This window comes from Rhododendron vialii, chromosome 6a, assembly GCF_030253575.1.
Source record: "Rhododendron vialii isolate Sample 1 chromosome 6a, ASM3025357v1".
Classification (NCBI taxonomy): Eukaryota; Viridiplantae; Streptophyta; class Magnoliopsida; order Ericales; family Ericaceae; genus Rhododendron; species Rhododendron vialii.
Genome location: NC_080562.1, coordinates 9,223,982 through 9,237,629, shown reverse-complemented (window position 1 = coordinate 9,237,629; position 13,648 = coordinate 9,223,982). Strand labels below are relative to the sequence as shown.

Genomic DNA, 13,648 nt, shown 5'->3' with positions numbered 1-13,648 from the left:
TACCCTTATGCAGAATTTGCAATTTGCTATATTGATGATGTTTTGATTTTCTCACAAAACATCGATCAGCATATAAAACATCTTAGAATTTTTAAAGATGTTATTAGAAGAATGGCTTGGTGGTGTCTGCACCAACAATGAAATTATCTCAAACCAAGGTCCGGTTTTTGGGACATAATATTCACTAGGGGAAAATTATCCCAATTGATAGAAGTATAGAATTTGCTTCTAAATTTTCAAATGAAATTAAGGACAAAACCCAATTGCAAAGGTTTCTTGGAAGTCTCAATTATATAGGAGACTACTATAAAGAGTTAGCCCAGGATTCGGCTCTCTTATATGAAAGGCTTAAAAAGAATCCTCCTCATTGGACAGAAAATCATACGAAGGCTATCCAAAAAATTAAATTAAAGGCTAAGCAACTGCCATGTCTAGCTGTTGCTAATCCAGAATGGAAGAAAAGTGTAGAAACAGATGCATCTAATATTGGGTATGGAGGCATCTTAAAATAATATAATCCAAATTCGTGCAAGGAAGAATTGGTAAGGTTCACTTCTGGACTCTTCAAAAATGCACAAGCTAATTATAGCACAATAAAGAAAGAAAGAAATTCTTTCTATTATTAAATGTATAAAAAAGTTTCAAGATGACTTGCTAAATCAACAACTTTTGTTAAGAGTTGACTGCAGTGCAGTAAAACAAGTTTTAAAACAAGATATTAAAAATGTTGCTTCAAAGAAAATTTTTGCTCGCTGGCAGTCTGAATTATCTGCATTTGATTTTGATATAAAATATATTAAAGAAGAAAAAAATTCTCTACCTGATTTTCTTACTTGTGAATTTCTGCAGGGATAATTAATGGCTCATATATGGAATATGAATTTAGAAACTTTTCTTAGAAAGGCTTGTCCCTCAATTTCAGAGGAACGATTAAAATATCTTATCATTAAAGACAGAAAATTTAAACTTGTCATGAGACATTTATCCTAAACCAATCGGGGAACAGAATTTTCTACAACTTACTCCAACCCGTTTTTACTTAAAAAGATGGGCTAATGCTAAACAAGCATTATTACAATTTTATGAGGAATATGGTTGAGAATCTGATGAAGTGGATGATATTGTTGACAACTATTTTAATCAACAACTTCAGCAACTTCAGGCAAGGCTAAAAGTTTTAGCTAGCTAATATTGCAGAATGAATAGACCTCCTGATCGTGGACGAGGAAGAGGTAATACTTCTCGTGGCCAGGGGAAAATCTAAGGTCACTCAAGCTGATATTGAAGCCTACTTGAAGGCTCATAAACTTCAATTTCCATCACTGCAGGATGCTGCATCAGCATCACTCTCAATTAAGGAAGTGGTGCAATCTGAAGAGATTTTCAAATCACTAGAAACCACAGAAACAATTATGATCCTGGAATCTCAGGATGAACAATTCAAGAATGATCTATGGGAAATAAAGTCCCACTATTTGGATACAATGAGTTATTTAGTTCCAAAAGAAAAATATAGATATATCTATGAAGCAATGCTTTCAGAATCTAGATCGGTGGACTTCCACCACACTTATGACAGTAAGATTGGACAAAAAAGTCCAATAAGTTATAGTAAGACCATAATTAAGATGGTCATACCAATTCACAAGTGGGGAATACACCCACAAAAATCTAAAACTTTGTCAATAAAAACAGAAAATGGAGCTCCAGTTCATTACAATTACTGGGATTATATTGAAGCTTGGACAAAGGCTTTTACATTGAAGCTTGGACAAAGGCTTTTTACTACCAAAATCAACGACGGAAACACTCATGGTTTCTTAAATTATGTCCAAATCTTGTTGGACAACATGAATTACCAAACTGGTTTCATATGTGGTGGTCTAAATTTGGACCAAGATCAGACTATCTTTTGCCTGAAGTACAGAAGGAATTGGAATTCTTTTCTCACTATCATCCTCAAATGCATGGGACCGATACTTCAGAAGGAAAATCATTCCTCTTCATAATGATAACTTTTGGTATCCCATGGATTTGGAAATGGGATGTTCAATTTGGAAGTAATAATTTTGGGCTTCTAGTTCTTTAGAGAACTTTCCAATATAGGTGGTGGAGAGGAATTGATCTTGACAAGACTCTTTCAGAAATAAAGACCACCACCCAGGAATTGAAATTACAATTGAAGAGAAAGGAGCAAAACTCCAAAAAGAATCCTTTCCGGGAAATTTCAGCTCAAATTAGGGCAAAAAATCCATCTATGACAGATGATGAATTGGTAATAAAGACCATGGATTATATGAAGGACCAATTCTTACAATCAGTTCAAGCTACTCATATGGTTGATGATGAATCCATGACATCAGCAAAAAGCAATGAAGAAGACAATAATCCCTTCACATGCTTAGCAGAGGAATCCCAAGACCCATATGAAGATGATGGTACTACACCAGCACCGACACCAACTTTAGGTGATTTTTGGGACAGCATGACGGAAATTATGGCAAAGCAACTGTCCTCTCAAAAAGGAAAAGAGAAAAATCAATAATGGAATAATACTACCAATCAACTTTCGGTTACCGACTCCACCAAATTATGGAGAATAACATGACACCAATTATGGGTGTTTTTAAAGCATCCAATTATTAGATGTGACGATGGGGCCCACATGTGTACCCGACATTTTGATAAATTTGGATGTAATTTGAGTTTAATTTTATTTGTATTTCTTGTAGTGTCCTCTATATAAAGGACGCGTCTGTGTTTGTAAAATCAGGTTTTGGATTGCCCTCTCTCTCTCTCTCTAAAATCCTAGCACTCTGAATTTCTCTTCTCCTCCGTTGTAAATTGGCTTCGGCCTTAATAATAATAAGGTCAGTTTCTTTCGATCCTTTTGTACATTTTGTGTACAATATTTGGTATCAGAGCCAGTGATGGCTTAATCTAATCTGTTAGTGCAAGTATAAATTATTCTTGCATGAAGATGCTTTTCAAATAAAATTTAAATGTAAGAAAACATTTTAGGTAGTGGGACGTCATCCAAGTCGTGTTCGGATTTTTCCGGCCATGAGGACCCGGGAAGGGTAATTTGGCCTTGCTCCGGTAAATCGTTGATAGACGTGCTATCCAAAATGTTGTCTTTCATTTTAAAAAAAAAGAGAGGCAAATTCATGAAAGAATAATCTATATGAGCACTAACACAATTATATCTCAATGAGAAGATTATTTAGATCTGATAATGATAGAATTAAAAACATTGAATTAGTGGAATGTGCCAATGTGCAAAAACAATTAAATCACTGGACTATACCTCCGGTACGCCCTTCTACTATATATGGGCATGGTATGTTTGAATTTCGAAGTAGCATGGCAATAAAAACCATGGAAAGAACTGAAAGCTTAGAGCTTAATGATAAGATTATAAATCTTATGGATCGTAGTGATCTAATTGCTCACATGCGAAATTATAAATATGTTCATATTGGTTTAGTGCAAATAGCTCTTAAACCATTAACTTTGTTAGGAATGAATACTTGCCTTCAGGTAACACTTAGAGATGGCAAGTGTAATGATTGGAGATCCTCAATAATGGGAGCAATAGAGACCAGTTTATGTCATGGTCCTGTTTATTTTAATGCTTATCCAAATCTGACTCTATCACTGACAGAAACATAGGTGGAGTTTTAAATTGTAGGATCCAAACTAGGGGTTATGATTTCTTACCTGGATCTGAAGTAATAGCAGTAGTTTATAGAATTTATTATAAAATTATGAATACCGTAAACCCAAGGGTTCGTCAATTACAACCGGCAGGCCAGACTGTCCTGGTAGAAACTAATATGTTAAAATCAAATATTGCAACCAATAGGTTGATAAATTGGGAGGAAATTACAGAAAACTGGGTGATAAATAATGCGGTTCTACCTAGGCCTATTGTTAATCAAATTGAACAAATAGTACAAGATAGTGATGGAACTGTCTCTCTGAATTTTAGAAATTCTCAATCGGAAAGATTTCTTAGAAGCAGAAGTTCTAGGAATAGCTTTTCTGCAACACAATTACCTTATAGAGTTAGTGTTCCTACTACTAGTAGACACTCAACATCTGAAATTCCTGAAACTCTCTCTCTCTTTCTCTTTCTCTCTCTCTCTCTCTCTGCCGAATGGTACTTGGAAAAAAAAGAAGATGAAAATGGGAGGGGGGTTATTCAGGGCCGGCCCATGCCTAAGAGGCCTCGGGCATCTAAAAAATTTCAAATTGTAGAATCCGAAAAATATATCATATATCGTACATAAAAATCCGCACTAATATACGTCCTAGAGGTTTTAAATAGTTCAGATATATAAGTACGAAACTAGTAAACAGTTTCAGATTCTAGTAATCAAATGTTGGTCAATGTAGTGTTTATTTTTTGTGGATATAACACATGGAGAAAATTCATATTATAATACCTGAAATTTATGTAATGTTTCGACTTCTATAATCCGAACAAGACCAGGTGGGAGGAACCGGGAATAACAGCACCACGGTAGACCCACCATTAATTACTAGAATATGAAATTTCATAAATATTTCGAACACAAGAACTCAAAATGATACAAAATTTTCGAATTCCAAAACTCGAAATGTTACAAAAATTTTGGATTATAGAAGTCGAAACATTACATAAATTTCAGGTATTAAAATTTTCTCTATGTATTATATCCACAAAAAATAAACACTACATTGACCAACATTCGATTACTAGAATCTGATACTGTTTACTAGTTTCGTACTTATATATCTGAACCATTTAAAACCTCTAGGACGTATATTAGTTTGGATTTTTATGTACGATATATGATATATTTTTCGGATTCTACAATTTGATATTCACTATAAATTTCGGATTCTAGAATATGATATATTCTAACAAATTTGGATTCTAGAGTTTGAAATTTTTGAATGTAATCAAGCTCTAGAATCTGATAATGTCGAGACAGAGAAACAGAAATTGGAAGAGTTTTTCTCTTGCTGCGGTTTTGGTTCCAAAGCTTACAACATCCGTGGCTACCTTTTCCTTGTCAACCACCATGTTGGTTGCAAATGAATCTAATCCCCAAAGACCAAGTTCGAAATGCATATTGCTTTCATTTGTTGGGTCAAAATACTTCTTCTCTAGCAATGGAGGGAGAGGAAGAAATTGAGATTTTCATGGAGAGTTGGGAGGTGAGATTTAGAAGGTGAAAGGTGGACAGGGTCAATGGTGGGAGGTCAAAGTGGGAGCTCTTGGTTTTTCAAAGTTTTAGCTATGGTGGGAGGGAGGAAGGGAAGAAGATCGGATGGAATTGGAGGGTTGTGTTGTAATGGTGTGGTTGTATGGATGTGATTATATGTAGTAGATTTAAGGGCATTTTTGTCAATTCTATTGAGGGCATTTTTGTCCAAATATTTTTTACTTAAAAACGGATCGTATGCGGTAAATTCGCAGTTGCATTTATAAACTCCCACGTATGTTTGATGTTTTTATCTACACATTATTATAAAACAGGCCAAGTTATTGTTCTTTCCGAGTTAGGGTTTGTTTGGAACCTTTGAAGAAGAAAAAGTACCGGAGGAAAAAAAAATTTCCCCTTTGTGGTTCGAGAGGAAACAAGAAGGAAATAACCCCCAAAAACAAAAGAGTAATTTCCCATCACTCTTTCCTTTGCTTTATTTTTCGTCGGTTCCAAACAGGCCATTAATATCTCCACGATGCTGGCCCCATGCACGACTGATGATGCGGCGCCAGCACGGCCGGAGGTAGAGAAGACGAAAATCGACCTCTGCATTTGCTGCGGCGATTTTCAGGTATGCCACACAGCTCTGATTTTGTGTTTCCTTCTGATCGGTTTATTAAATTCAAACATCATTACCGCTTATTGCCATTTCTAATTCCGCTATGTCTAGAACTCGCATGCATTGCTCACTGGAAATTGAGGAAGGTTAGTGTAAGGAGAGGCGAAAGAATCCTTATTTCTATACTTTTTCGATTTCTCTCATCCAGACGAATGATGTGATATAAATATTCGACCTAAATATTAGAAAAAATTAAGAGAAAACAACCTAAAAGACCATGCCAAAAAGTCAAGAAAATATAAGGCCAAAGGGGCCCTAAGCACCACAGAGCTAATTTCGCTATGTGTGGAACTCGCACACGTTGCTCACTAGAAAATTGAGGGAAGGTTAGTGTAAGGAGAGGCAACAAGGGTCTCTATTTTTTTTACTTTTTTGATTCCTCTCATCGATCGAGACGAACAATATGTTGTAAAGATTTGACCCAAATCTAAGTACTCCTTCTGTCCCGAATTGTCTACCCCGAATTGTCTACACGGTCCGCAAAAGGAGGACTTCGAAACATCATATTTTTTCAACCAAAAATTCCAAAATAATTCCATAAATCGATCGAACTCATTGATACCTATTAAATGTCGTAATTTTTTTTGAATTTTCCTTATGAAAATTGTATTATTTTTATTTCATTTTACAAACCCAGCAAAGGTTTTGAGGCGGACTAAAAATTAAGAGAAAACAACCCAAAAGACCGTACCACAAAGTCTGGAAAATATAGGGGCGAAGGGGCCCTAAGTACCACATTACCTAAATTCCTGTACCTGCTCATGGCTTCTCTCCGCATTTTCCATATTAAAGCAACAAGCGTGCGCTCAAAATACCTTTGTAAGTTTTTCAACACCCGAATCCCCTACTGAGAAATCTACCATTATTTAGTATTTTGTGTTCATCTAACTTGAAGATGTTCAACCATTATACAAGTCTCTTGCAAGAGTTCTCCATGGAATAGTTTCTGTAAGGTGCATAATCTATCTTGGTGACCAACTTGTGCTGGTTAGACCTTAAAATAAGTAATTGAATTGTCTAATGCAAAACATGGATATATGCTATTTCTGTGGATACTATGGAGGATGGGCAGCTCCTGATAACATTCGTATTGGAGGACTATCAGGGATCTTTAAGGCACACAATTATCATTAGGTTGGTCAATTATCTGAGATAACGTATTCCTGTCATTATGTTCTACATCTCATGCTGTGTCATAGTGTTGTTGCTTTCTCTCAGGGTCTTGAAGGTATAGATTTTGTTACTTGGTGTAACCAGCCCCTAGGTATTAAAGTGAAAAAAGCCAAATAGGTGTTTTATGAGGGTTTGCCTTGTAACGATAGAGATATCGATCTATACATTATGGACAGGATATGATGTTCACAAGCTCATGCAAAGTGACAAACCAATTGATATATTTCGTTTGGTATGACTGGCCTACTGGTATCACCGACCATGGAGATTGGAAGGTGCTTGTTCAATGTAAACCGTTTTTCAAGGAAGAGGTAATGAAATGTCTTAGCATCTGCGTTTAATTTGGTGAAAAGTATGTATGTAAATGAAATGTTTGTTACCTGCATTTCAACATTTTTCTACTTTCTTTAGGTTTGGAGGTTTGGTGGACTTGTGATAGGATCATAGTCTGCTCGTACACTTTATGTCGTCAAAGCTGAACACGTATTTTATGGTGAGTTTTACCGACTACACTGAAATAGATCTTTACAGGTTAACTTTTTCTTATGGGAGCTGTAACATTCCACAAGAATCGTTGAGAAATGGCTTGGCCATTGTTTGAATAATTAGATTAGAGAGAACTTTTATAGTAGCAATGGAGTGTGTTGCAGAGAACTTGGCTTTTCGTTTATTGGTACAGCACATATTGACCCAATCTACTGTAGAGATTTCTTGACCTCCTCTTTTTCCTGTTCCTATGCTTATGAATAGCCGTAAGTTTTTTTTTGCCTAAGCATCTAGTATGTTATTCATGTTAGTTCAACTTGGAGAGCAAGGCTTAGTCACAAATTTTTTAAAACTTCATAAGTGCCTCATGGGCTTCAAATTTTTGCAGGTATTGTCTATTATTCTTGCTTGTCTATATGGCCGTCATTGTAATATTCCTTGATTTGAATGTTGACTGTGGGTTTAACTGAGGTTCTGAATTTTGAAATTGAATCCGAGCCAGGACCTTTTGAGATCCAGTATGCCGAAGAATGGATGGCAATAACTAGGAAGTTTGACTCTGTCCTTGCTCTAACCACTAGATGGGCAAATTTTGGGTTCTATATTTTTCGCGTGTTCACTATTTGTATTTCGTTTACAGTAAATCCTATGTTATTATTCTGCCCTTTGGCTATAGGGTGTACAGCTTAAGACACAAGAATGTCGCCATGCCAGGATCATATACCCAATTTTTCAACCACCACTCCAATTCACTCCAAGCAAGGTCTCTCTCTCTCTCTCTCTCTCTCTCTCTCTCTCTCTCTCTCTCTCTCTTGTGAAACCGATTCAAATCCCACAATGTGTCACCACTCGTATTTGCCCATGTTCTCTAAACCACCACCACTCCAACAACCCTCTCTTCTGTAATCTACAACCACACTAACTCCAATTCAACCCTCATGTCCGAATCTACTCCAATTCAGGGCAATTTTGACATTTTAATATTTTAATGATTGAACTGCTTAAAATTAGATAATTCTGTTATGATTTTTACGACATCGTAACAAAGGGGATATTTGTACATTGTGAAATAGAGTAAAGGTGGGCAGAGATATTTCGAACATGGAGGTACATTAACCCTTCCCTAGACCCCGTAATGGCGGGAGCCTCATGCACTGGGTTTTCCCTTTTTTAGGAGCTTTTTGAAATTTACCTGTTATTTTTTTGTGAAAACCTTTTATGTTCTTAAAAGCTACAAGTTTGAGTTTGGAAGTACTTAATTTGGTTAGTTATATATTCTTTAGGTAAATGACATTCCCTAGTATTGATCCTAGTTAATCAACGACGTTGGGAGGGGTGACACAGGTGACTGGGGCTACAAATGAACCGAGCCGTTTGTGAATTGTTCGAGGCTCAACTCGGTATATGCTCATTCAAGTTTGATTTGTTGTCTATTAAATGAACAGAACCGGAGCCTTAATTTTAGGCTCGTTAATAAATGAGCGAGCTCGAACTTGACATATTCGGCTCGTGAACCGGGAATATATATACAATATTATAATTTCATATGTAAACTTAAATATGGATACACTTATATAACTTGTCTATGCATAAACTTTTACTCATAATCAAATTGTAGAAATTGTATGTGTATTGACTGTTACATGTAGTATACAGTTATGTATCTATATTTTTTGTGATTTTCCCTATGTATGAACTTAGTTATGCTTTTTTTTTTATTTCCAGCTGTAGACCAGTATGTGAGCAATATCGATATGTGATATTTTTTACTCATTAAGGCTCGTGAACAATCTCGAGCTCAATTCAAACTCGGCTCATCAAATTTTCGTAGGGCTTGAGTTCGAGCTCAAGTTTGCTTAAAATTTAATAAACAAACCTAAACGTTGTAAGACTTGCTTAGCTTGGCTCGTTTACAGCCCTACTGGAAAGAGGCTTACCTTTTGATGTTATGTGCCCAAAATGGCTGCCCTTAGGCTCAAGCCTACATTTTTTCATTACATATTCAACTAGTTTTTGTTCCTTTATGGGTCTTTCTTTGTGTATGGCTGCAAAATAGTTAGATTCTCATTAGCCCCTCCAACTTTTGGTGTATACTAAAACGTTGTTAAATTTGCCCTTTACAAAATCTGACCTTTACTCTCCAAGGACTGCTTGCTCAATTTATCTCAACATAGTTAGTACATGGATTGCTTTTATAAAATTCATGTTAAAAAGATTTTAAGGTCTTCACAAGCTTGCCAAACTTGAGATTGAAACTTGTGGCTGGTTAGCTTCCCTGTATCAGAGTTCTTACAGATTAAGAATAGGTTTGGTTTGGTTTCGCTTGTGAAATTATTTATTGCAAAATTGGCTCTGATTTCATTTGGCCATGGACAAAGCATTGATGATAGAGTGGTTTCTTGGTGAAAAATTTCCAGCTTCAGAACAAAACAAAAGAGAAAAAAATGCTTAGTCCTCTTCGTGCCTTGCTTCTGCTCGAACCAATGGATATACACAGCTCGAGAGTTCTTGTTACTATCCCTTCATTAGGACCAAGAAAGCTGAGGAAGTCAAACAAAGTGTTGACATACTTGTAAGGTAAAGAAGATTGATGATATAATAGATTAGTGCTAGGTTAAGAAGAAAAAGGGAGGGGTAAAACATCCTCTTGGTCGGAAAGGGAATGTAAAAGGTTTCGTTCCTCAATCAATACTGATTGATGGATAGACAGAAGGGGTGCAGCTGTGCAGGCCTTCACAGGGATAATAAAGTAAATAGGACAAGTATGGGTGTTTTGAAAAGGCTTGGCGATCCCATTAAGGAAGTGATTTTTCTTAAGAAGCCATGATTTTATTGTCGTTTTTCATGGGACGAGTCCAGGATGCAATTCATGGAGAAGCATTAGGGAATCACATTTACCCAAAATTTTGAAATCTGGGAATGATGTTTTAGTGCTAAAGCTAAACTTTGGGCACTTCATGGAGAAGCATCATGTTCTTTTCAGTTTGCAATTTATGGAGAAGCATCATGTTCTTTTCAGTTCATTTCTCGTAACTGTAATAGGTTGGCTAATGCTATAGCCAAGTATGCCTTATCTCTGGGTGACTCTATAACCTTGCAAAGGGATTTCCCAAGCTGGGTTTATAGGGAAGCGTCCCTTGATGTTAATTCGATGCAGTGATGAATAAAAGTATGTTGCCGATTGGCGAAAAAGAAATATTATAAATAAACTTTGGGCACTGCACCACCAGCGTCCGATTTGGTGCTAATGAACTTCAGTGCCTGATCTGGCTCTCAGTTGTTTCCTCAGGTGCTGCATGCTTTCTGGAATCGTGCTTAACCCTTTTTTTTTTATTTATAAGTAAATAAATATATTAGAAAGAAGGCATTAAGGGAATGCCACCCAATTACACAAAAAGAAAGGCCACAAGACAAAAAAGGCCCTATACACTCCCTAGAGCATGGAAGAATTGTGCTTAAGCCTTGAAACTTGCTTACTGTGCTGCCCCTCAATTTTGTTTGGAGTTCAACTTGAACTTTGCCACTTGCACTCCACTTCAAGTGTAAAAAAAGCTTTATATCTGTCAAGTGAAAATGGTTCTTTATGCAAGAAGCTATTTTATCACACCCTAATATCTATGTGCACCATAAGCTTCAAATGCCATTTTGAGGCTTGTGAGTGAAGTTTTCATGAACACAGTGGGGTAATAGTGTGACATTTGTTTTTTCCCGCTTACCGCCAGAGTATCTTAAGAAACAATGCTGTGGCTTAGTTTGTTCCAACTCATATCCCATTTTGCAAGATATTGTAGAAATCCAAAATCATAAGCTTTCTTGCAGTTTCTAGCCCTTATCGTCTTGATAACACAGAGAATCAAGGGAGCGAACCTGAATCCGGCATCCTTTATTTGTATACATTTCCTAACTTTTTACAGTTTTACAGCTATTGATGAACTCAACCAAGCCTTGTACCCTCTGCCCTCGTGTCTTCTAAACTGTTCCCTATCGATGGAAGGTCTTGCAATTTGCTAAGGACCTTGCATATTCGTGTAATGTGCATTTTATGGTTGAAATTTTTAGGAGAGTTCAGTCAGCGCATTGGGGGCCCAAAGTCGAACTTCACTGCTGGCCTACTTGTTCAATATGAAACAGTTAATTGGGTAATGGGGCTCCCAAATACCAATCAAACCGTGGTCATTTTGTATGAAAAATTTGACAACTCATCATTTTTCAGATAGTCTTTATGAAACCAAAATTGTTTCTATTTAAAAACTGGGTTGGGCATGGTTGCCAAACGACCGGCTTCATGGAGTTCCCATGGTTAGCTTGAGCCATAACACAATGCGGTCAATGCCCCACAAGCTCTATGATTGAAGATTTTGTAGTTCAAGCAATCTTGAAAGTTTTGTTTGGAACTTTCATCTGGAGTTTGTTGTACTATCTAACTCCACCTTCTCCTCCTTCCACAAACAACATTTAAACTTGTTATTGGTGCAGGTGTTGTTTCCTTTGATCATGACATTGATGTGGATAAAATAGGACTTTCTGAAGTTGATGATGTGCAAGAGCAGGAGGAAATTATGCAGAGCATCGGGGTAACATTTTTCAGCTCAGTTCCTTAATTTTGGGGGTGAACTCTTCGTGTTTCAGAGCTGGAAAGGAACTGATCATAGTTTATAAAGAATGTTAACTAATTAATGCAGAGGCATGATTCCTTCTGATATTCAAAATTTTCCACCTTGGTAGCAAAGTTGAGTTACCTTTGTATTGGCCCGGGCATTTGGAAAATGGGCAAAGAAACTGGAAACTGCGTAACCATTAAGGCTCGATTTGAGCCAGCCTTGGTCAGATGATTAACAAACTTTGAACTGTGTGACTGTCTATTACCTCTATCATTTGCAAAAAAAAAAAAATCATTTGATTGGACCATAGTTTTATTGATCAGTACTTTGAAGTTTTCCCTTGAATTTGTGGAAACACTGGAATACAACAAACTTGATAATATATCTTGTTGCTTACAGGGTAGTCATGCCAAAGGAAGTACGTTCTGGCTTTTCATCCACTTGACCCCGTACCTGGCCGTAATATTTGTTATGGGGTCCAAGTTATGTTATGCAATGTGTGTTGTATGCGTGACATCATCCATTCATTATGCATGTTATCATTTTCAGCCCATCTTAGTAGAGCTGGGTTGTATGCATTGTAATCCTAGCAAGAGTTGTACACAATTCAATCTTTCTAGAAAAACCTTGTTGACTGTATATGGTCACCAGTTTCATTTGTGGTGATTACTTATCGATAGGGATGTCTCAATTGTTTCTAGGGGGAAACAATGAGACCATAATTTTGTCGAGATCTATTTGTTGCTTCTCTCTAGCACTGCATCTTATTAGTCTTGTATACTGATATTCTTGGCTTCTAAGATAGAAACTTTGGACCAGTCACTTAGAAACTTCGTTAAACGCCAATGAGGGTTTGATTAAGATAGATGATCATTCTTGGTATTCAAAGTTCTAGGAGCAATGATGGTCCAGAATTAAATTTGTCGTTATCGTTACGAGTATTTTTGTTTGCGTATTACGAATATCTGTCTGTCTTTTGACTCAATTCCTGGTGGGTCGTCATCATCATCATCATCTTGCCGATCGAAATTCCCTATTGGTCGTGAAGTTTGACATTTGCAAACCTCCACCCAGAAAAAAAGGAAGAATTTTATACCAGATAAGTTTTGTATCTTTACTGGAAAAATTCGTCAATTGTATTCATAGCTTGTTGGACTCCTTTTCCCTTCCTCTTTTCCCACTCATGCACGCACATTGTTAACTTTCCCATTATGAGGAAAACAAGTTGATAACCGACTGATCCGGATAGTCAAACGATGAGTCAACACACTATTAGTGCAGAAACAAAAATGTCAAAACCCACTAAGCTAGAGGAGTTCCAATTTTCAATTGTTTTCCTTCCACTTTGGAGCAAAGATATCCGGTTATTGTTTTAAACTTAGATTAGTGATCCTTTTTAAGCTAATCCTCCACGTGTTTTGTATAAATCATATGGCTCGACCTGTGCTTAATAAACAAAAGGATGTTCTCTCTCTCTCTCTCTCTCTCTCTCTCTCTCTCTCTCTCTCTCTCTC

General features: G+C 36.7%; 1 long non-coding RNA gene across 7 annotated transcripts; it reads left to right on the top strand.

Annotated features, from left to right (window-relative positions):
- The first annotated feature begins 5,717 nt into the window (after positions 1 to 5,717).
- Positions 5,718 to 12,953, top strand: LOC131331338 (uncharacterized). Of its 7 annotated transcripts, XR_009201360.1 has the most exons (6): positions 5,728 to 7,008; positions 7,093 to 7,358; positions 7,459 to 7,540; positions 8,847 to 8,933; positions 9,951 to 10,110; positions 12,010 to 12,407. It is a non-coding gene; the product is annotated as an uncharacterized LOC131331338 (long non-coding RNA). The 7 variants fall into 7 exon arrangements; XR_009201357.1 differs by lacking the exons at positions 8,847 to 8,933; positions 9,951 to 10,110 and having other exon boundaries at positions 5,718 to 5,826; positions 6,512 to 7,008; XR_009201355.1 differs by lacking the exons at positions 8,847 to 8,933; positions 9,951 to 10,110 and adding an exon at positions 12,534 to 12,953 and having other exon boundaries at positions 12,010 to 12,107.
- Positions 12,954 to 13,648: the final 695 nt, after the last annotated feature.